Source organism: Triturus cristatus, chromosome 7 (genome assembly GCF_964204655.1).
Source record: "Triturus cristatus chromosome 7, aTriCri1.1, whole genome shotgun sequence".
Classification (NCBI taxonomy): domain Eukaryota; kingdom Metazoa; phylum Chordata; class Amphibia; order Caudata; family Salamandridae; genus Triturus; species Triturus cristatus.
This window is the reverse complement of record NC_140590.1, coordinates 1,783,537,410-1,783,561,498: the sequence shown is the minus strand read 5'-3', so window position 1 is coordinate 1,783,561,498 and position 24,089 is coordinate 1,783,537,410. Positions and strand designations below refer to the sequence as shown.

Here is a 24,089-nt window from a genome sequence, read left to right as displayed (position 1 = left end):
GGAATTGTGGGCAGAGATTTAATTTGTGAAGATGTTGTTCAGTAAGAAATGCAGTCCCAGGAAAGGGGCAGCCTGTTGTGTTTACACAAATTATCCCTTAGCACACATGCACTGTTACATACATCCCTGCAGTCTTCATGCAGTTTTGGAAGTCTCTTTGCTCATCTGTCTTGCACCAGACAATACACAGTCTTCAGAAACACAGTCTTGGCACACACGCAGCAGCTTCTCCAACACTCTCATGTGTAGTACTCAGCTCTGTGTGCTGTTTCAGATAGCAATGTGTAATGCAAACACATTGAACGTCACCAAGGCCTCATTTAAATTGATCAAGTCTAATCACTCACCCTGTAACACATGGTCATGGTGTTAAGGAGCTGTTAGGACATGTGCTGTTTTCTGCTTCTGTAAATGATATGGGAAATGTGTCAGGCAGTAACAGTAATTTGGTACTATTCAGGGACACTGTTTTGTTCCAAAAAACGTAGCATGAGTCTGTGTGCGCACAGGAATTGTGGGCAGAGATTTTATTTGTGAAGATGTTGTTCAGTAAGAAATGCAGTCCCAGGAAAGGGGCAGCCTGTGTTATGTGCGTAAAAAGATGGCATGAGTCTGTGTGCACACAGGAATTGTGGGCAGAGATTTAATTTATGAAGTTGTTGTTCAGTAAGAAATGCAGTCCCAGGAAAGGGGCAGCCTGTGTTATGTGCGTAAAATGATGGCATGAGTCTGTGTGCGCACAGGAATTGTGGGCAGAGATTTAATTTGTGAAGATGTAGTTCAGTAAGAAATGCAGTCCCAGGAAAGGGGCAGCCTGTTGTGTTTACACAAATTATCCCTTAGCACACATGCACTGTTACATACATCCCTGCAGTCTTCATGCAGTTCTGGAAGTCTCTTTGCTCATCTGTCTTGCACCAGACAATACACAGTCTTCAGAAACACAGTCTTGGCACACACGCAGCAGCTTCTCCAACACTCTCATGTGTAGTACTCAGCTCTGTGTGCTGTTTCAGATAGCACTGTGTAATGCAAACACATTCAATGTCACCAAGGCCTCATTTAAATTGATCTAGTATAATCACTCACCCTGTAACACATGGTCATGGTGTTAAGGAGCTGTTAGGACCTGTGCTGTTTTCTGCTTCTGTAAATGATATGGGAAATGTGTCAGGCAGTAACAGTAATTTGGTACTATTCAGGGACACTGTTTTGTTCCAAAAAACATAGTATGAGTCTGTGTGCGCACAGGAATTGTGGGCAGAGATTTAATTTGTGAAGATGTTGTTCAGTAAGAAATGCAGTCCCAGGAAAGTAGCAGCCTGTGTTATGTGCGTAAAAAGATGGCATGAGTCTGTGTGCACACAGGAATTGTGGGCAGAGATTTAATTTATGAATTTGTTGTTCAGTAAGAAATGCAGTCCCAGGAAAGGGGCAGCCTGTGTTATGTGTGTAAAATGATGGCATGAGTCTGTGTGCGCACAGGAATTGTGGGCAGAGATTTAATTTGTGAAGATGTTGTTCAGTAAGAAATGCAGTCCCAGGAAAGGGGCAGCCTGTTGTGTTTACACAAATTATCCCTTAGCAAACATGCACTGTTACATATATCCCTGCAGTCTTTATGCAGTTCTGGAAGTCTCTTTGCTCATCTGTCTTGCACCAGACAATACACAGTCTTCAGAAACACACTCTTGGCACACATGCAGCAGCTTCTCCAACACTCTCATGTGTAGTACTCAGCTCTGTGTGCTGTTTCAGATAGCACTGTGTAATGCAAACACATTCAACGTCACCAAGGCCTCATTTTCTTTGCTCTACTCTAAACACTCACCCAGGTTGCAGATACTTATGGTATGAAGTAGCTGTTAGGAAATGTGCTCTTTTTTGCCTCTGTGATATACAAGGAAAATGTGTAAGGCTGTAACAGCAATTATCACTTGATCTACCAGAGTAGTAAATGTGCTTTGAATTTGCAAATCAAATTCTGTTTTCTGCTTAGAAGCACACCATGAGGCTGTGTGCGCACAGGAATTGTGGCCACAGATATAATTTGTGTTGCAGTTGTTCTGTTAAAAAATGCACTTGCAGGAAAGGGGCAGCTTGTTTTTTTTCAACTGTGGTGGTTAGCACTGTGCACAAATTAGTAAATCACAAATGAGAGACAAATGGAAAAACATTTGAAATAAATGAAAAGTAAAAAAAAATATTTTAATGAATTATAATTTCAAAAAGGATTTTTTTTTAGTTCCTTGCAGGTATTGCTGAGCAACAGTGAAAATAAAAATGCCTTTAAGGACAAGAAAGAGGAAAGAAAAGCAACAACAAGTATATCGGGACAAAACTGGGAAAAAAAAATAGCAGGAGAAGCTGGTGATGGCAAAAAGAAAAAGTCTACTGGTAAGCAGAGCAGAGATTTCTTAAAAAAGATTTTCAAAAAACAAAAAGATGGCAAAAATAACTGTAAAACAAAGAGAGTTTTATGTACAAAGCAACAACACAGTCAACAGCAAAAAAAAGCTAATGTACAATCAGAAGTATGTCAAACTGATTTAACACGAAAATTAGATTTTAAAAACATTCGTCGAAAAATGTTTCATAGAAGAGTGATGTTAAATTTGCTAAAGGATGTGAAAAAATATAAGAAAAAAACAAAATTTATTAAGAAATTTTTTTTTATAGAAAATATTGTAAGTAAGGCTTTGGAAATAAAAAGAAAACTTTTTATTCTAATTTTGAATAGGATGCGTAGATTAGATAAATTAGTAAATGCAATGAAGTCACAAAGCAAAAGGAAAAGAGAAGTGAAAAAAAGTAACTTTTGTAAAGTGTTCTTGGGAGAATGGAAACACAGTTCAAGTACTGAACCATTTTTTAATGAAGAGAGTTATCTTCAAAGTAATAGTTTGTTGCATGCAGTTGACACCAATGGTAGAGCATATGAGGTTAAGGATGGTTGTGTGATGCAAAAAGAGAAAATGGTCCCAAGAAATGAGGAAGAAGTAATGGCTGCTGAGGCTATGGGGAGACGTCCAAAAGCCCCTGTGTACACTTGGAACTGTAGTAGTATTTGTACTGTGCGTCAGGAATCTATTGATAAATTACGTGACTTTCTAAGAGAATATAGTAAAAAGAGTGTAAAACAGAAGATGAAGGTGTTTCAAACACTAGATCCATGCAGAGTGAGAGAAAATACTGGTTTGCAGGGACATTCTCTGGCTTGTCTATCTAGAAAAGTGTGTAAAAGTGTTTTTCATCATTTTAGGATGCTGGCTGTTCATCATACTGAAATGAGAAAGTTTGTGAGAACATTGTATTTTGCTAAAAGTCCAGCAGTAAAGTTGAATGAGTTGAATAATGCTCTGTTCCGTGGATCTGTATCAGATGTAGTGAAGGTTACTGATGAGATTCAGTTTTGTTACTTTGGTCCAGAACAAGAAAGTGCAGAAAAGGACACAGTAAATGAGGAAAATGAGGAACAGAATGTAGAACTCATTATTACTAAAAATTTTGAGGATGAAATGACAAAATTTACTATCACCTCTAATGAAAGACCAAATATTACTTGTATTTGTTGCCGCAGAAGTCATTATAAAATTCAAACAAGGAATGTTGATCTGTATAAAAAAAGTGAAAATGAAGATAATTATAAGTGGAAGGATTTTGCAACATATATATTTCTTGAAAATTGTTTTGAATTGGGTGAAGATCAGCGTATTTGTAAATACTGTTATAATAAGTTAGAAGAAAATAGAATGCCGACCAGAGCTGTACATAATAATTTAGAATTGGATGCTATTCCTGCCGAACTTTCTGAATTAAATACATATGAGTCTATACTCATTCAATGTGTTCATCCGTTCCAGACCATAGTACGTATGGAGCCCAAAACTGGTAAATTACCTCCTTCTGATTTACTTTGAGGTTTAAAAGGAAGAGTGGTGTATTTGCCCTTGGATTTGAAAAAAAATATGGAAACTATTGATGCAGATACTTTGGAAACTGAACCATTAGTAATTCTGGTTAATGGTGTACCGACAAAGAATAAGAAGATTTGGCAGGAGCTGGTGGATGTACGAAAAGTACAAAGAGCAAATTTGTATGTGAAAAAAAATAATAAATGGTATGAATCAATTTATATAGAAGAAGAAGAAGAAGATTTAAAAGAAGACACAGAAACACCAACTGGTCAAATTGAAAAAGTCAAAGGAAGAAGAAATTTATGAACATTTTAGCATACATCCTCTTCATTCAAAAGAAGTTATGGGAGACACTATTGATCTGTTTCAGATGAAGAAAGCAAAAGGAACTCCCGTGAGTGTATGGGAGGAGAGCTTGGAAGCTCGATGTTTTCCTCAGCTGTTTCCTACAGGAAAAGGAGGACGATACGATGAACGTCCAGAACAGATTCGAGCTTCTGAGTATCGGACTACAAGACTATATGCAGAAGATCCAAGATTTCGTCAAAGTATTCCTTATTTGTTCCATATTTTATTTGAAAGCGACTTGTCTGCATTATCTTATGCAGTAAATCACATTTTAAAAAGTGGAGTACATTTACAAAATGTGTCTGCTAAGGATTTTATGGAGAAAGTGCAGCACCGAGATGATCATTTGGAAACACAACTGATCAATCTGATGGCTTGTCAGCGTGGGACAAATGAATATTGGTACCGACGCCATGGTGAATTAAAATGCATGTTACGGAATTTAGGAACTCCTACATGGTTTCTAACCGTAAGCTGTGCCGAGTACGCTTGGGATGATTTACTGGATTTTCTAAGAGAGGCAAATTCAAACATTAAAAACATTGAATACAAGACAGCTGGAGAACTGTGCTCATTGGATCCAGTTAATGTTTGCAGATATTTCAATCATAGATTTGAGGCTATGATGTCCTTCATCTGCAATAAAAAAAATCCACCTCTTGGAGAAGTAGTGGATTTCTTTTGGACAAAAGAGTACCAGGCAAGAGGTGCTTCTCATATTCATATGCTGTTGTGGATCAAGGATGCCCCAAAGTTTGGAACAGATACTGATGAAGCAGTGTTATCTTTCATTGAAGAATATGCAACATGTGCTATACCTAAAAGCACAGAAGAGAAAAAGTTAAAAGAGCAAGTTTTACGTTTCCAAAGTCATCGGTGTGGAAAATACTGTCGACGGAAGTACAAGACAAAAGATACATTCTACACAAAGTGTCGATTTGGATTTCCTAGACCTGTTCTTTCAAAAGGAAGAGTTAACAGTTTTATGTCAGCTGTGCGACATACTATAACCAGAAAATCTCCCAAAAATACCTACAACCTAAAAAGAAATGAAGAGTCAAAATTTATAAATGACTTCAACCCAGTCATTTTATCCATGTGGAATGCTAACATGGATATTCAGTATGTGGCAGACAATTCTATTGCTGTTGCTCGGTATGTGACATCTTACATCACTAAATCTGAGAAAACAGAATTGAAGGAAATGTGGGAAGAGATTTCTCACGAGAAGACTGTCAGTAAGAAGCTGTACAGTTTCAGTTTAAAGATGTTATCGCATCGAGAAATTGGATCCTACGAATGCTCAGATAGGTTATCATCTGCAAGTCTTTACTCGAAATCCAGAAGAATAATTTGGGTAAGCTTAGGCCTTGCAGGAATGAGAAATCGGGTACTGAAATATGTTGGAGAAATTGAATATTTGGCCGAGAATGACCCAGAAAGTACAGATATTTTGAAATCAAACATGTTGGACACATATTACCCAAAGAGAAGTCATCATCTTGAGAACATGTGTCTCTATGAAGTGCTGCAGAACTACATTTATTCACGGAAAGCCACAGAAGACATCAACAATGGAAAATATAAAGTCATTGGTGAGGAAGGATGTTTGGTGAAGCAAACAAAAGGAAGTTTGATAAATCACAGGAAGCTCAATTGCGAAACTACTGACAAAAAGGAATTTTACTACTTGGCTCTTTTACAGCTGTTTAAACCATGGCGTTCAGAGGACGAACTACTGGGAGAATTTCAAAGCTATGAAGATTCTTTTAATGCTAGCAAAGACAGCATAGAATGCAGTACTTTCACAACTTATGTCCAAATGTTAAATGAAGAAAATGAACAGGAAGCAAAAATTGCAGCTGAAGTAGCTAGAGACAGTTCTCAAGACAGCCAAAGTTCAGGAACACTTAGTCAAGATCCCCTAGGACAATCAATCATAGAAAATGAAGCTGCAGTAGCCATGACTGAAGTAGAAACGGCTATGAATCAAGCACAGGAAGATTCAATCGACTTACTAAATCTGGAACAACAACTGAATGAAGAACAAAAAGAAATTTATGAAGAAGTCATCCAAAAAATTGATCATGGATTACTACATGAAAAGAAAGAGTGCTCATGCACATCATTTGAACCAATCAGGATGTATGTGAGTGGACAAGCTGGAACTGGTAAATGTTTCTTAATAAAAGTCATCAGAAGCTACCTACAGCAAAAAACAGCTTCAAATTTGTCTTGTGTGGTAACTGCTCCAACTGGGTTAGCAGCCTATAACATAAAAGGAATTACCTTACATCGCTTGCTAATGTTACCAGTGGAGCATGAGAACAAAATAGAATACCACAAGCTAACTGGAGAAGCATGCCTCGAAGTTTCAAGAGTGTTGAAGAAGATGCAAGTTCTCATTATTGATGAGGTGAGCATGGTTTCAAATTTAATGCTTGCCTTTGTGCATTTAAGAATGCAACAAATTCTTAAGAGAGACTATGACGAGTTATTTGGAGGAAAACACGTCATAGTTTTTGGGGATCTTCTGCAGCTCACTCCAGTTAAAGGACAACCAGTGTTTAATACTGTGACACATGAAGACACGAAGAAGTCATTAGGAAGCATTGGTAATGCGAATATTTGGTCGTTCTTTGAGTACAAAGAACTCACTACCAATATGAGACAAGCAAACGACGAAGATTATGCAAGTATTCTGAAAGATATCAGAATTGGACTACTCACAGAAGTTGGCAAAAAAGCATTACAGAGTCGGTTGCTACATAACTTATTTCCAAATGAAGAAATAGTTGCAGAGAAAATATACCAGAACATTGCATAGAAAAATACTGTAATCTGCTTAATGCCAACACGACGTGAGTGCTCAATATTCAATGAGGAACTTTTGAAATTGGAAAAGGAAGAGATTAAGAAAATGGAAGCAGAGGACAAAATTCAGCATGAAAGAATTACTTTTACATTAACAGGCAAACTGAAAAATAAATTGGATTCACTAGAGAAGAATATTTCCAAAACAGCTGGATTAGAAAAAAATCTATATGTTTGCATGAATTGTCGAGTGATTTTAAGGAGAAATTTGGATGTAGAAAAAGGTTTAGTGAATGGAGCTATGGGAAGAGTTGTGGGTTTTATTAATTACCAGAAAAAAGATGGAATTGAATGTTTAAAAATAAAATTTGATCAGATAGAAGAAGTTAAAGACATTTGTCGTTGTTCAGTTCGTTTCATGCTTGTGAAAGACTTATATGTGCATAGGAAGCAATTTCCGTTTTCTCTAGCATATGCTGTAACTATTCACAAGTCTCAAGGATTGACTGTAGATAGTGCTTTTGTAAACATTGGTTCAACTGTGTTCAAAGAAGGTATGGCATAAGTTGCTTTGTCACGAGTGAAAACATTATCTGGTTTATTTATGATAGACTTTGATGACTCAAAAGTTAGTGCTGATACAAACTGTGTAAAGGAGTATAACAGATTAAGAAGAACCTATGCTCCTCATTTAGGTCAGTATCCTGTGATTGAAAAACATGTTGCTTCTCGGAAAAGGAGATTTGAAAATATCTGTAATGTGGATGAACAGAACAAAAAAAAAAGGACAGTGATGTGATAGCAAGGAAAAAGAAAAAGAACAGTGTTGAAGAGGTTGTTGGTTGCCATTTTGAAAATAGCTCTGGTGTCAACTGCTATGCAAATGTAGTGCTGAATGTTGTATTTTATCTTGAAAAGTTGCTAGAACAGATAATAGTAAATCATGGAAAAAGATTGTGTTCTCTGCAGAGTCTCCTTTATGAGAAGCTGAGTATTGATAAAACTAAAATAGAAAGTGCTTCTGATGTTAGAAATCTTTTAGATGTAGGTTCTGGATCTACACAGTTTAAAGAAAATGTCCAGCAAGATGCACAGGAATTCTTAATATATATACTGAGCGTACTTGAAGATGAAGGAGTAGAAGTAGAAAACTTATTCGGTGCCTCTTACAAATGGGAACATTGCTGTGAAAACTGTATGAACACATGTAGTAGTCATGTTGAATCAGAAAGGTTCATATTTTTACCATTACCAGAGAGTAAATCAGTGACTTTTAGTAAATTAGTTAAAGATGCCAATCACAACATGGAATGTTCTGAATGCAAATCTGACATGTTTTCCACGTTATTTTTACAGAAATATGGTCAGTATGTAATTTTAATGATGCAACGTTGTAGAGCTGACGGAACAAAATTGGACACTTTAATAAAGAAATTTACAGGACAGCAATTATCAATTTCTGGCAAAACTTTTGTCACAGTTGCAATAATTTTCCATGATGGGCCTTTTGTAACTTCTGGTCATTACACAGTTTTTCTTAAATGTGAAAAAGGCTGGACACTGTGTAATGATTCTGAATTGGTTTTCAAGCAACGTTTGCCTTTTGATTTAGCAAATTCCTATTTAATCTTCCTGAAACCAAAATTTTAGAGAGAATTGGCAACATCTGTACAAAACAATTTTACCACCTAAAAAAAAAATTTTAAAAATCCCTCAAAAATTTTTTGGGGGGGGTTTAGTTTCTAAGTGGCTCTTAAAAGAGCCCTTGAGTTAATGTAGGAAAACAGGAAGAGAAAAACGAAAAAAAAGAAAATTCATCTATGGCCTACTTGCACTCATGGGCATCAAATTTTCTCTGAATGAGATCAAGACTGGTCTCACACACAGAAATAAGTTTACCGCAATCAGTGCAGCGTGTGGACAACCTAGCAAAACAAGGTGTTCCAACAAGAGGTGTTGAAGAAGGCAAAGGCACCACTGCAGAAGAAGTGCTCGGCTGAGCTGCCGAAGATGTGCTCGGCTGAGCTGCTGCAGATGTCGTCGGTAGAGCAGGTGGAGGGTTTGCTCCAGAAGCTCGACGAAAAGTCACTGGATGCATTTTGTCAACATGCCTCAACATAGTGTGAATGCTAAAAGAATACTTCTTGTTAGGATTCCCACGTGACAAGACTTTTTGACAAAGTACACATGTAACTTTAGGTGCATTTACCTTTTTTTGTCCCTCTGGAAAAGTGAAAAACTGCCATATAAAGCTGTCTTTCTGCTTCCTGTTCCTCTGCCTCTCAAGAGTGTACTGGTCACTGTCTGAAGATGGTTGCTGTTCAGCCATTGTCTCTCAACAACAGAATAGCTCCTTCTCCAAAGGAATCAGAACTAATAATGAGGGGAGTAGGTGTGGTTTGGGAAGAATCTGGAACTGAAAGTACTTCAAACCAATCAAAAGTGATGATTCTTGATCACATGACTTGCCATGAGGGGATTGGGTGTGGTGTTGAAACAATCAGAAACTGAAAGTAATGATAACCAATAAGAAGTGCTGTTTTATTATGCATATACCCGAGGTGCGCGCACTGCGCAAGCTCCGAGCGCGCACCTCGTGATTACGTACGCGCGAACGCGTAGGAGCGCATGTGCATACGTCATATGCGCGTACGTAGCGCGCATACGTTGAACACGCGTATACGCGACTGTTATTGCGCGTAATTTTAGCGTATGCGGAAGTAAACCGCGTGGAGCGCATAGGACGCACGCACGCATGCGTAAGTATGTACGCATACGTACTGGGTGCGCGCTCCCAGCGCGCACTATAACGTATATTTGCGTACGTAAATAACGTACGGCGGTATTCATAAAAAACTTACGAAATTGGACTAGGAGCACGCTCAGAGCGCGCACTCCAAGAATTTATGTAAAAAAAAAAAAGTGGAGAAAAATTAATTGCAAAAAATAAAAAAACTGTTCAACTTTAACCTAATTGAAATTTTTTTAAAAAAGCAAAAAAAATGAAAAAAGATACAGATAATGTATAAATGAATACATAGGAATTTTATTTTTAATATAAATTTTTTTTTTTTAATTAAATAATACAAAAATTAGCATTTAAAAAACCGTACAAATTCACTGAAAAAACCAAAGGTTTCACACACGTTATAGTTAGGAATTAGCATTTAAAAAACCTTGCAAATTCACTGAAAAAAACATAGGTTTCACACATGTTATAGTTAGCTGGACATTTCACTCGTGAAAAAACCAATGAAATTCCCCCGTTATAGTTAGTTCAGCTAACTATAACTCGCGCGCCCGCAATGCACTGCTGATGACGTCACATATTACATCACTCATGACATGGTCAGTGACATCACTCATGACATCACTGATGACATCTCAAATGACATCACTAATGACATCACTGATGACATCATCCTTGTGATAGAGTGGCAGACCTCCTCTTCCCCTAATATAACCTTTGATACACATATTCAAAAATAGAAACTACAATGTTCAAAACAATGGACATACCAATACCAGTTACAACAACCTATTCAGTAATTTTAAGATCCACATACACATCCACTCATTCACCAACAGTCCTATACAGTCTCTCATACATGTACTCACTCATCATATGTACTCACACACCTATGCATCCTGTGACACAACGCCACTCATCCATAGAGTTACTCACACACATAGTCACTCATGCTAATAAAGAATCAAACATCCATTTACTTGCATATACAGTTATACACACACCACCACACTTACTTCTACAGAAACTTACACATACTTAGTCTTTTAAACAATCACATACAGAAACACATACTTATTCATACAGGAACTCTTTCAATCTCTCACTCTCACAAATACTCACTTATATACACCAATAGTCACATATACTAGTTTAAAACATATGTAGTTACTCATAAAGACACTATTGAGACAGTCTATCACTCACTAACACACCCATGCACACACTCATCCACCCATACAGTCCTGCACACATGCTGTCTTCAACACATACAAACAGTGAGTCACTCATTCATGCACCTATGCACTACATGATACCCCCCACCAAACCATACAGACACTCAGACACTCATACTGATACTCAAAAAACCAACTAATAACCTATATAGACACTCATGTAGCTACTCACCAACCCATGCAGCCACTTATACCCAAAGTGAGAGACTGATACAGATATTTACACATTTAAACATTACTCACTAAGCCATGTATCCATGTATTCACTAAGATACACTTAATCAGTCAGTTATACAATCAATTTTTCAAAAACAAATCATCCATTTAGACACTTATACACCCATTTATTCTTCCATCGACCTTGAGATATACATATATAAAACATATGTAATTTTCAGAAAAACTCACATTCACTGGATGATGTCATCAGTGATGTCATTTGAGATGTCATCAGTGATGTCATGAGTGATGTCACTGACCATGTCATGAGTGATGTAATATGTGACGTCATCAGCAGTGCATTGCGGGCGCGCGAGTTATAGTTAGCTGAACTAACTATAACGGGGGAATTTCATTGGTTTTTCACGAGTGAAATGTCCAGCTAACTATAACATGTGTGAAACCTATGGTTTTTTCAGTGAATTTTATATATATATATATATATATATATATATATATATATACATATATATATATATATATATATATATATATTCACTGAAAAAACCATAGGTTTCACACATGTTATAGTTAGCGGAAATTTTACTGATAAAAAACCAATGAAATTCCCCCGTTATAGTTAGTGCAGGCAACTATAACTAACGCGACCGCAATCCTCTGCTGATGCTAATACTGTATTTAGACACTTATTTGCCCATGTCTTCTTCCATAAATTTTTAGCTATACATATATTACAAATATTTTTTTTTCATAAAGACACATATGTCATCAGCAGAAGATTGCGGTCGCGTGAGTTATAGTTGCCTGCACTAACTATAACGGGGGAATTTCATTGGTTTTTTATCAGTAAAATTTCCGCTAACTATAACATGTCTGAAACGTATGGTTTTTTCAGTGAATTTGCAAGGTTTTTTAAATGCTAATTCCTAACTATAACGTGTGTGAAACCTATGGTTTTTTCAGTGAATTTGTACGGTTTTTTAAATGCTAAGTTACTTTACGCCATTCGTGGCGTGCACGCCCACTTAACGCAGTTCGTTCCGTGCGCGCACGGTGCGCTTCGCGCACCGTGCGCGCACAGTGAGCACGCGGTGCGCTTCGCGCACCACGCGCCCACTTTACGCAGTTAGTGCCGTACACGCAAGGTGGGCACGCAGTGCGCTACGCGCACCGCGTGCCCACGTTACGCACCGTGCGCACATGGAGGACATATTATGCGCTTCCTTGTGATAGGTAATCTGTTAAATTTAATTTGTAAGTGATGACAATAATATGCCATGCACAGAGAGTGTTTTTTTTTTTTATTAAAATTTTTAGCGTAAGCGCACCGTACGCGTACGGTAAGCGTAATCGGCGAAATTTTCAAAAAATAAAAATTTACCGTTTTTGGCCTTGGGGGATCTTTGAGGACTCAACTAACATGGCTATGTGCATGGGCGCTGTCTAAACAGCCCCTTTATATGTTTTTTGCCTTTGTTTACAGCCCCCCCCCCTCAGAGTGCGAGAGAGAAAATGGCGGCCGCCGCTTCCTGGTTTCGACCGATTCGAATGTTTACTTAGATGTAACAGCCCATCAGAATCGCGCTCGCGCACGCCACCGTACGCGTACGGTAAGCTTACGGTAAGCGTACCGTAAGCTGGCTCAGATATATATATTGATTTAAAGGCTATTTTCTCAGAATCTACTGAACAGATTTACACCAAACCTACAAAAGGCACTTCCTTGACCTGAGGACTACCTCTCTGCCAAATTTCTAGTAATTCTGTTCAGCCGTTCGGGCTGTAGCCCTGTCTAAAGGTCCTATGGAAAAATGCATGGGAAAAACGCGTTTTGGGACCCCCCTTTTATCTCAGCCCCCGCTTGACGAATCCCCCCGAGACTTTCAGGGTAGGAGCGGAGCGTAGCGCCCCACCTATTTTGAGAAATTCGCGAGGATTCGTCGACCGGCGCCAAAGTTATTCAAAATAGAATGTTGCGGATTTCCTATGGAAACAGGGTCCTAACTATAACTACCTACTGGCGACCGCCAGTAGGTAATATTTTATCAAGCGGAAGCCCCTTCCTCCCACTCTGGGGACCACTCCCTACCTATTATTATTAATGTATTTTCGATTGGGTCAGCCATCCTGCAAAGGGTGGCCTATCTGTTGTTTATGGTTATGGTTACACAATCAATGAAAGCAAAGTACTCTCTGCAGTAGCGGTTGGTGGTGGGAGTGGTGGCGGGCGGTGACATGGGGAGGGGCAGGGTGGGTGGCACTTGCGAGTGAACTGTGTATTACGGCCAAATACAGGTAATCAACATAAAAATAAATAAAATTATTTACATTGTGCGCACTGCACCACCGAATGCGATGCAGTGCGTGCAACAATCTTTTTTTTTTTAATGTATTGTTTAATTACCTGTGATTGTCCTTAATCCATAGTTTACTATCCCCACCCTGCACCTTCCCACGTCACCGCCCGGCAGCACTCCCACCACCGACCGCTACTGACCTGATGTTGTATTACCATCTATAATATGAATATAAGCAATGATCATTGGATCAGATAAATAATCAGCCTTTTTGTAGTACCCAGGGCAGGGTGTAAGTGAAATTGTGCATTTGCCCTCATGTAACAGACAGAGTATGGCCAGTGCCACCGGCCGTAAGGCGTCATACAAAAATATGAGCTTCCCCACCTGCAGACAGTAGTAGTAAATAAAACTAACGTGAGTCTGCATCATGTGGCTAATATCTGTTTCTCTTCGGTGCAAGCTTAACTGACTGAGCTGGCATGCCTGCTACAACAAGGTTATGTAATTGCGCTAAACTAGAGATAAGAACGACACGACTGGTGTACCGGAGTACATAGTACGATTATAATGTTGGAAACTCCCACAAATGTTAGAGTCCAAGGAAGTAGGAGTAGAGATACTTACCACCAAATCACAAATGCTATGAACTGTGCTTGCTAGTGATACTGTGACACTATGTGTTGAATGATTTTAGTGTTTCTGTTTTGCTAAGAGTATTGGCTACAACATGCTCTTTTTCTTTCTTGATATAGATACTCCTTCCACATCCACACTAAAACCATCTCGGAAGGAGTTGGCCACCAGGGCCAGGCACCGTAAACTGGAAGCCATTTGCGAAGAATTTTTGCCGGCTGGTGGCTCAGGCGGGGGAGGAGGAGGCGGCTGCAGCTGCAGCCTCCTTCAATGCCCCGGGCCCCAGTCAGGCCCTGCCTCCAGTTTCACAGCGCCGTGGTCCGGCAGCCGCCCGCCGCCGCGCCTCCATCTCGACCACTGCTGCCCCCCACCCTGCATGTAACTGCAGGGCATTTCACCGCCGGCTGCTCCACCGGATGGCCCGCTTAGTGGAGAACCTAGAGGAGCGGGTAAAAATCCTGGTGGACAAACACCTGAAGGCCCGCCGACTATAAAGGACCTTGTCATTTGCCCCTTTTTTAATTCCTTTTGTTGGTGGGTGGGTTTTTGGGCATTGGGGATTCGTTCGAACATTGGGACTCTTGGACTTTCGTTTCGTTTCGTTGTGGACATTGGTTGGGGTTAGGGAGGGGGGTGGGTTAGGTCAGAGGGGGATAGTTTATTTTTTTTAGAGGATATTAAATTTTATACTATTTACTTATACGATGTTAATGTTTTGTGGTGGATTACAGTTTTCCGAATTCAATCTAAGTTACATGGTTTGTTACTTTGTTTCCGTGCTGCTGCATGCCCACAGCCAGTGTTTGATTTAAAAGATCTGCCGATTTTGTAACGCACAAGTCGATAGATGCAGTACCCCTCACTGAGTTATTTTTAATTATCATAATAGTACTGTCAGTCTCTCCTCCTAGTCCATACCTCCCACCAAACTTATCTTACCTGTGATTGATGATGAAGTTCGGCACACTGATGGCTGCATGGTTGGTTTCCCAAATGAACGGAGAAGATGCCATTATTGTGGTGGTAGTAGTAGACACTGGCAATAGCATTTGAAATAAGAAAGAGAAAGTCACTTGACTGAGAGACTGTGGGAGGAGTAGTAGAACACAAAGTAAACTACAGCATGGGTGGGCAAGCAGAAGAAGATCCTTGCCCAGCCTTAGTTGAAATTCAATTAGTGTTGCTTTCACCACATCTGCCCCAGCAAGCGTGTGATCAATTGTTGGTGTACATTTAATGTAGTCACATCACACCTCAATATAAATCACACAGCCCTGGGGAAGAGGGTTAGGGATTGATGAATGGATGGGAAGTGGGGTTTTGGGAAAGGTTTGAGAAAGAAAAACAGACAGTATGCATGGACACAACAAAAGTAAAACACAATCTTGTAAGATGACCATGATCCATTATCAAAGAAATCAAAGTATAAAGTGAGAAAAAGCAAATGCATGCATGCTGAGGAAGAGAACTTGATGGTTAATGATAATGAGTTGTACTTACTAACTACTATTACCCAATGAGACAGTACAGGGAAGAAATTATTAATATGAAATTTGCCTTGCCTGTCTGCCGCCCTCAGAGCTCAGACCGAACCAAATTACATGCTGTACCGGGCTTACTTTTATTTTTCAAGTTAGCAAAGGAAATGAAAATATAGTTGTAGGGATCAATTACCAAACAAACCAACACACACAGTCGTAATGATTGAAGAGAAAAAAGGAATCAAATAAATTTAAAGACGAATGATGAATGATACTAAAGTTACTGTATTATCTTGGTCCAAATGTGGAGTTGCATCATTCTCGTCATTCCTCTTGGTCCTCCCTTCCATGGACACTCCGCACATCAATCTTGGCTACCACTGCCTGCCTGATGCGGATTGGTAAGGTAAGTGTGAGTCGTTTCTCCCACTATAGCACAGGTTAAAGGCCAGCCTGTAAGTGTAGATGGAAAAACAAACGGGGTATTGAAAACTTACTGCATTTAAAACAATAAACTCAATTACAGTGGAGTGCAAGAAGAGAAGACAAGACTCTGGAGAGAACACTTTCAGACTGAGGCAGCTTGGATAGGATACATAGTGTCTACTCTACAGCATTAAGCTACAACAACAACGGGACAGGACTCAGGAGCCAGCACAGCCACAGAACAGGAGAACTGCGGCACAGGCCAGGCACCCTACCCCTTACTTACATTTTGACCAAGCCAGACAAATGTCATATGCACTGCATTAACCTAGCATTTTCCAAATGAAGTGACTAAATCAATGCGCCACTGTCCCTCATACCACTACACTCTACTCCAGTCCACACCACTACACGGACATCTAGCCTAGGTCTGCTGTGGTTCTTGTTCAAACTGTTTACCTTTTAAGTCAGCCCATGAAACACAGTTATCCCATCAATTATCTCCGATCCAACTGACTGTGTGCAAAGATAGTATGCTCAGCAGCATCATGATGATGACCGAGTGGTACGTATTCTCCAACACCAACTCAGTCTGTAGTGACTGATTAAGTTTATAATATATTCCATATACCAAAATTGCAACGGATATTGGACGGCCCCTGCAGTGGTAGGAGTACAATGTGGTTAATAAATAACAAGGAAACATTAACTGTCACCTCACCTGAGTCACTTTTACTTTGTCGATAAACTAGTATAGTTCTACTTCATGCACATTCATTCATAGTCAGCCAGCATCCAATGCAATGCATGCCATCATTCACAATAATCACCTGTCTTGCTGTTCTCATTGGCTGCCAGATCTGATGCCTGCCTAGCCTTCTGACAGTCAGTGATGAGTTTCTTTCGGCTTGTAAACAAAACGGAATATAGCTGGAGTCACGTTTCACTTCTTATGGAGGGACTGTTAGAGGCAACATGTATTGTACTATTCTCCATCTCCATCCAATGTCTGGCTTGCTTGAAATGTATTTAGGGAGAGTAAGGAAGATGGAGCAGGACCCTGAGGAGTGAAGTGGACAGTTATGCACAGACGTGCAACTCCAATAGGGAAATAAAAAGAGGAGACTGTTGATGGATTTGTTGTGATTAGATTTTTAACCAGAAAAACAGATACACTGTCACACACAAATACAGGAAGGGAGAACAATTTGAAAGCCTAGTTGTCAGGGAAGAGGAGCTCGTCCTCAAACTCTGGTGGTTCGTACAGAAGTACGTCTAACAACCCACTACTTATTTCATCGAAGTCGCTCTCCTCTTCCTACTGTGATTCACGTATTTTCTACTCCGGTGGTATAAAGTGTTGATTCATTTTGATCATGGTTAACCTCTCAACACTTTTGGGCGAGAGACTGGTCCTTTTGACAGTAATAATGGCACCAGCAGCACTGAAAACATGCTCTGAAGAGACACTTGCAACAGGGCAAGCCACATACTTTATCGCCAGCCTGCTGAGCACTGGCCATTGGCTTCTTTTCCCATACCAATACACCAATTGGCTTTGCTCCATGAAGACCTCTGTTGTGTTATCTAGATAGGCCTGAACCATCCGCTCAATGTTCAGGGGTGCTCCGATTTGCTTGGCCTCTTTTGCCTTTGCATCAGTCATGGACATACTATACCCTTTCCGTAGAAACCAATCACCTGCTGTTTTTTTAAATGTGCCTGATGATTCTGTTGGTGCTGTTCATGTTATTGCTGGCAGTGTTGTTGACTGCTGGGAGGCAAACGCACTGCTCTCGGCCTCTGAAGTAGAACTTGACTCTGGGTGCCCTGCAGTACTTTTTCTGCCCTGGGGGGGCGGGCCTCTAATTAAGATCTGTTTGTTTTCAAAGTCAGTGGCTTCCTCAGCTATCAAAGTTTTGTACTGGGCAACATCCACGTCTGAAAAAGGAATTACTTCATTACTGCGCAGCAATAATTTGTAATGTGGATCCAAAATTGAGGCAGTAATGTAATGTGGATGTGACACAATGTTATTTTGAATCCTTGTATTGTCAGATAAGCGAGCGACTAAGGTGTCTGCCAAATAATATGCGTCTACTTTGTCATCCACACCTGCGTACATTTCTGACACCTCCTTCAGCTCTTGCTCTAGCATGTACAACAATGGGATAGCTTGGCCCATAGTACAGTCCTCCCTGCTCACTTCACGTGTGAAGACCTCAAAAGGAAGTAGCATCTCTGTCAGGCATTTGACGAGGTCCCATTGGGCCATCTCAACAGTCATGCCTTTCACGGTAGGATCTCCTGACCTTTTCATGACATAAGCATTAAGTGGTATGTACTGCTCAAACAGACGCTCAAGCATGTAATACGTTGAGTTCCAACGTGTTGGCACCTCCTGGATGAGTGCTTTGACTGGCATTTTATGCTCACGTTGAATGACCCTCAGCTGCTTCCGGGCTTTAAAAGAATGGTTGAAATGTGTGCATATTCTTCTGCAGGTGGTCAGTAAGCTGCTGAGTTTGCTTTCATTTTTCAGAAAGTCTTGAACAACAATGGTAATGCAGTGTGTCAAACATGGGCCACGGCATGTCTGTAGCGTTTGAGGTTACAGTGTTGAAAGTAAGATGTCTCACAAGTGACTATGGATAAATCCTGGATACCTTGAATAACTTTGATGAACTTTGAATAAATCTTTGGAGAAAAACTTTGTTTAACATATTGCAATATTGGTATGCACATACTTATCGCTGTGCATCCAGAAATGGGGTGAAAGATCACCCCATTGTTTTCAATGTCTTTTACAAGTACGTGGCTTTGGGCAGACCACGATTCTGGGCAGCACGCAAACAAACGCAATTTTGAAAAACATTTTGAAAAAACTGGTGTGCACTTTGTCACTCTCTTTTGGATTACCCTGAAATAGCCACCATCTTTCATGGCCCTAACTACATTACTGCCATTGTCCGTGGCAACAAAACCAATGGTAAGCCCTCTTGGTCGCAGCCACTCAAACACCTTGCGTTTAAACTCATCCAAAATGTTTGCAGCAGTATGAGATTTCTCCATAGCAAACATGGCTACAGTTGCATGTTTGCGAGTGTCTTTAAAAATCTCAGCGGTGTCAACAACACCGTCAGATATCTTATCTTTAACACCCAAAAAAGATACCCAGTGTGCAGTGATGCACATGTAATCAGTGGCTTGGCAACTGGTCCACATGTCTGTTGTCAGGTGTATACTCTGAACAGCACTCTGTTTTAAGGCTTTTCCAAGTAATTCCAGCACGTCGTGATGTAGTGCTGGAACAGAAACTCTTGCGAAATAGTAGCGGCTGGGAACTTTCCATTTTGGGCAGATGGTGGTCACAAATTCAAGAAAACCCACCCCTTCAACAAAGGAAAAAGGGAGAAGGTCCAGTGCTAACATTTTAGCCAGCTTCGCATTGTACAAACGTGCTATTGGGTGGTTGCGTTCGTACTGCCCCTCCGGCCTATTAAACATGCTAAGAATGGTAGGCTGCATGGTATTCCTTCCTGTGGTCAACGTCGCACTTTTTGGGCCAGCAGTACTCCTTGGTATATCAGGCTGACTCTTACTCTTGTGCCAATGAGATGTGGCTGAGGATGTGGGCGTTACCACTGCAGTGCTGGGGACAGGGCTACTTTGTGTACCACTACCACAGAGAATGTCTCCCTCTTCTTCCTGTTCCACCGTGAGCGGACTTTCTACTTGTTTATGCCCAACAGCAATGGTTCCAGTTTTCATGCGACTAAGGTGCTCCTCCCACTGGATTGCGTGGTGTTTTTTCAGATGGGTCATTTGGCCTCCGGTACCATAGTTTGTACCAAGCTTACCACGACTAACAGAGGTATGACAAACGGAGCATATAGCAATGTTCTCCTCCTTTCCGCTAACCGTAAAGAAGTCCCACACTGGGAGCTTAACTTTTGTCTCCTGCTGGAGGTGCCACTCCCACTTCCAATGCCGACAAACTGGAGGGTGTGTGTTGAATTTGACTCTGTGAAGTACCACTACCTACTTCTGCGGAGGTGGTGCATGTGCTGGATGTAGGACACTGCCGGCCCTTTGCTAATGTAAATATGGAAGCTGGAGGTCGTGTTGGTGTTACCTGTGTTGGAGGTATGCGTGCTACATCCCTCGCGGCCATTTTGGATAATGTAAAAATGTTGGTCTCCATCTCCTCAGGCCCGGGAGTGATGTTCGTGATGACTGGCTCATCATCATCATCATCATCCTGCTCTTCTACATCAACCTCCATAAGTGTAAGGCTTTCTGGAACCTTCCTTTTCCCATGCCTGCTCTTGTGACGTCTTTCCCTCTCAGACTCAGTTTGTGACTTCCAAGTGGCATCTAGATCATCAGAAGGGGGGCTTGGTGAAGAACTTGATGTACTAACCCTCCTTTTCCTTGCTGGGGATTTGGAAGCCAATGGAACTTCTAAAGGAGTGGCTTCCTCTTCTTCCTCTGCATGAAGCTCAATTTCCTGAACTGCCCCTACTTCAGGAGGAACTACAGCTACTATTGCAGGCGGTGGTTGCGGCTGTTGACCACTTATCTGCTGTGTTCCCTCCTGCGTGGATTGTGTACTACTTTGAGATAGCGATAAGTTTAGTTCAGGCTCAGCATCACTGCTTTCCACCATAAGGCTGGCTACCTCTTCCACACTCATCTGCTTGGGCCTGGGTTGGTGGGTTGGGCCCACTGATGTGGAGGTGCTGCCCCCAGCTTGGCCCCCCGACACCGCTGCTGCAGGCGTCATTTTTGGTGTCCAAAAAAAGGTTTTGGGAGGCACACCAGACTTAAGTAACACTTCCTTCTTCTTCTGTTCTTTCTTCTCCATGACAACTTTCTTGGTACCGGAGGACCTGCTACCTGCTTTCTTTGGGGGCATTTTCTTCAGATTTCAAAAACAGCACTCAGTTTTACAAGTTACAGAGATGCCTGGTCAGGTCACTCACACGTCACGTCATATACAGCAGCAGGACGTCGGTCTGGCACCACAACGGTCGATGATGATGACACACCTCCTCTGTCTTTTGTGCACCTAAAAGCAAAAAAGCCAGAAGAACATCAGTCAAAAGATCAATATTATAATATATAACGTCTTAGTCTCTGGTGGGTGGTCACAATTATTACATTTATGAAGTCAGTGAACAACAACAGTATAGCCATTTAAGAGACTGACAAGGCCAGGGCTCCTGGTGTACTTGTACTGTGTACACTCAGGAAGAAGAATAGCAAAAAACAAAAACATAAATGTAGTCTAGCCTGTTTGCCCTAAATAAAAATGTGTGCATCTTATGGGATGTATGCAGCATCAGGGAGCAACAACAACGAACATATACACATAAAAAATAAAGGTATTTATTTACAAGACCCAAAAAGTGAAATGTACCCCGAAAAAAAGTAAAGCCCACATTTTACAATTCAATCCAAAGCCATACATGATGTTGAAATTTAACGCACAACACAAAAACAGTTGTTTAAATTCCATCACCCGTGATGATTGATGAGTAGTACCCCTGGGCCTAATGTACGACTAGGCCACAAGCTTGGCCTATGGAAAAAGCACAGTGGCTGGTACCACAAAATGGCCGCCACCACATGGCCAGGCCACTCCCAAAAACAAGAAAAGGTCAGGAATACAAGACAGACAATGCAGGCCTATTGCAAAAGCACAATGCCTGCCTCCACAAAATGGCCGCCACACATGCCCAGGCCACGCACCACAATAACAAAAAAGTGATTACAAAGGCAAGAACAGGAAGTTGTAGTCTCTGTGGGACTTACTTCCTCTCCTAAAAATATTTTTTTTTAAATAAAAGCTTCTCCGTGCTCCAAAACTACAGCAGAATGACAACCTGAGGAGTTTTTTTTAGCAAAATGCACAAAATCAGCGTTTTCGAGAAGGATTTATGTTGCTCACGAGATATTGTTTGCCAGATTACAAATGCTGCGTGTTCGGGATCGCGAACTGCACAAAAAGGCTTTATCGCGTGCGCGAACACGCATATTGAGAGCGCGAAAATGACGAAAACTGTAAGTCCGCGTTGTCGCGCTGTGCAGAGTTACCGAAAGTACGCAAGCTGAATCCCTAGGGTTACCTACTGGCTGAAAAGCCCTATTTATTTAACACACACCCAAAAACTGCTATCCCACCCCAAAAAACACCTTTTGCAATGAAATCCAAAGCCATCCATGGTGTAAAAAAAAATCAACAGACAACACAAACTGTACATTTAAATAATGCACCAAAGATTTGAGGATGACTACCTCTGGGCCTACTGGCAGACTAGGCCACAAGCTTGGAATAGAATGGCAAAAGCAAGCACACTGCTTGGATGGCTCCACAAAATGGCCGCCACACAACCACAACAACAAGAAATGGAAGACAGTCAATGTACGCCTATGGCAAAAGCACAATGCCTGCCTTCCTAAAATGGCCGCCACACACATGCTCAGGCCACCCACCGCAATAATAACCAAAAAGTGATTACAAAGGACAGGAACAGGAAGTTGTAGTGTCTGTGGAACTTACTTCCTCTCATAAAAATATTTATTTAAAAATAAAAGTGACTCCGTGCTCCAAAACTACAGCTGAATGACAACCTGAGGAGTTTTTTTAGACAAATGCACAAAATCAGCGTTTTCGAGAAGGATTTATGTTGCTCGCGAGATATTGTTTGCCAGATTGCAAATGCTGCGTGCGCGAACACGTATATTGAGAGCGCGAAAATGACGAAAACTGTAAGTCCGCGTTGTCGCGCTGTGCAGAGTTACCGAAAGTACGCGAGCTGAATCCCTAGGGTTACCTACTGGCTGAAAAGCCCTATTTATTTAACACACACCCAAAAACTGCTATTCCACCCCAAAAAACACCTTTTGCAATAAAATCCAAAGCCATCCATGGTATAAAAAAAATCAACTGACAACACAAACTGTAAATTTAAATAACGCACCAAAGATTTGAGGCTGACTACCTCTGGGTCTACTGGCAGGCTAGGCCACAAGCTTGGAACAGTCAATGTAAGCCTATGGCAAAAGCACAATGCCTGCCTTCACAAAATGTTCGCCACACACATGGCCAGGAGGACATAACAACAACAAGCATAAGCCAAGGGGAACAAAGAAAAGAAATGCAGGCATTTATGGAAAAAGAAGAACACACTACTAAACTACCACCACAAAATTGCCACAAGCCACATGGGCACTCACATTCACAACAGGCCATGGAAAACAATGAACTGAAGCAGGCCTATAATATATGACCGGACAAAGGAGGCCTGCTAAACACAGCTTTAATACAAAAATGAAAATCAACAGGGCTACGAAAGGATTGGAAAGAAGTTACACATCAAGCACACACATCCAACAAAGGTATTTCACACACACACACACACACACACACACACACCAACAGTGAAATACACCACAGCCACATTTAGCATTTCAATCCTATGCCATCCATGCACTACATGATGTTGAAATTCTACAGACACCACGAAACATGGACCCATGGGTACCCTACTGGCTGAAATTGCAGAGAAAAACAACTAGGCCCCTATTGAAAGTACAGGCCACCCGCCACAACAATAATTTTTAAAAACAATGAAAATCCCAGAAAAATGTAGGTACAAACAAGCCCCAATGAAACAAACACACCAATTCTCCAACATACTTGTAGTAAATTAAATCTCAAATCAAAAAGTCCTCAAATAAATCCAATCCAATGGTATGATGCAGCAGACAGACACAAAAAGTGATCCTTCCAGCTCCAAATCCAAATGAAAGTGAACAGCACATGCACAAAGCACTGGGAGGAGCATGCTGGACAGGAACAGGAAGTTGTAGACTCAGGGGCACTTCCTTCCTCTTGAAAAAAAGAGTTAAAAAAAACTTAAAGGACTCCTCCTTACACAAAAGACTACAGCAAAATCACAATCTGAGGAGTTTTTCTGAGCAAAATGATAATTTTAGAG

General features: G+C 40.7%; 1 long non-coding RNA gene across 1 annotated transcript in view; it reads right to left on the bottom strand.

Moving 5' to 3' along the window:
- Window positions 1-24,089, bottom strand: part of LOC146813110 (uncharacterized) — a 121,532-nt gene that overhangs the window by 59,630 nt on the left and 37,813 nt on the right. Inside the window, exons 2-4 of the long non-coding RNA XR_014966012.1 lie at window positions 21,069-21,154; window positions 15,942-16,110; window positions 15,116-15,212 (exon numbers count right to left, since the gene is read on the bottom strand). This is a non-coding gene — a long non-coding RNA (uncharacterized LOC146813110). The remainder of the gene's footprint in view (window positions 1-15,115; window positions 15,213-15,941; window positions 16,111-21,068; window positions 21,155-24,089) is intronic.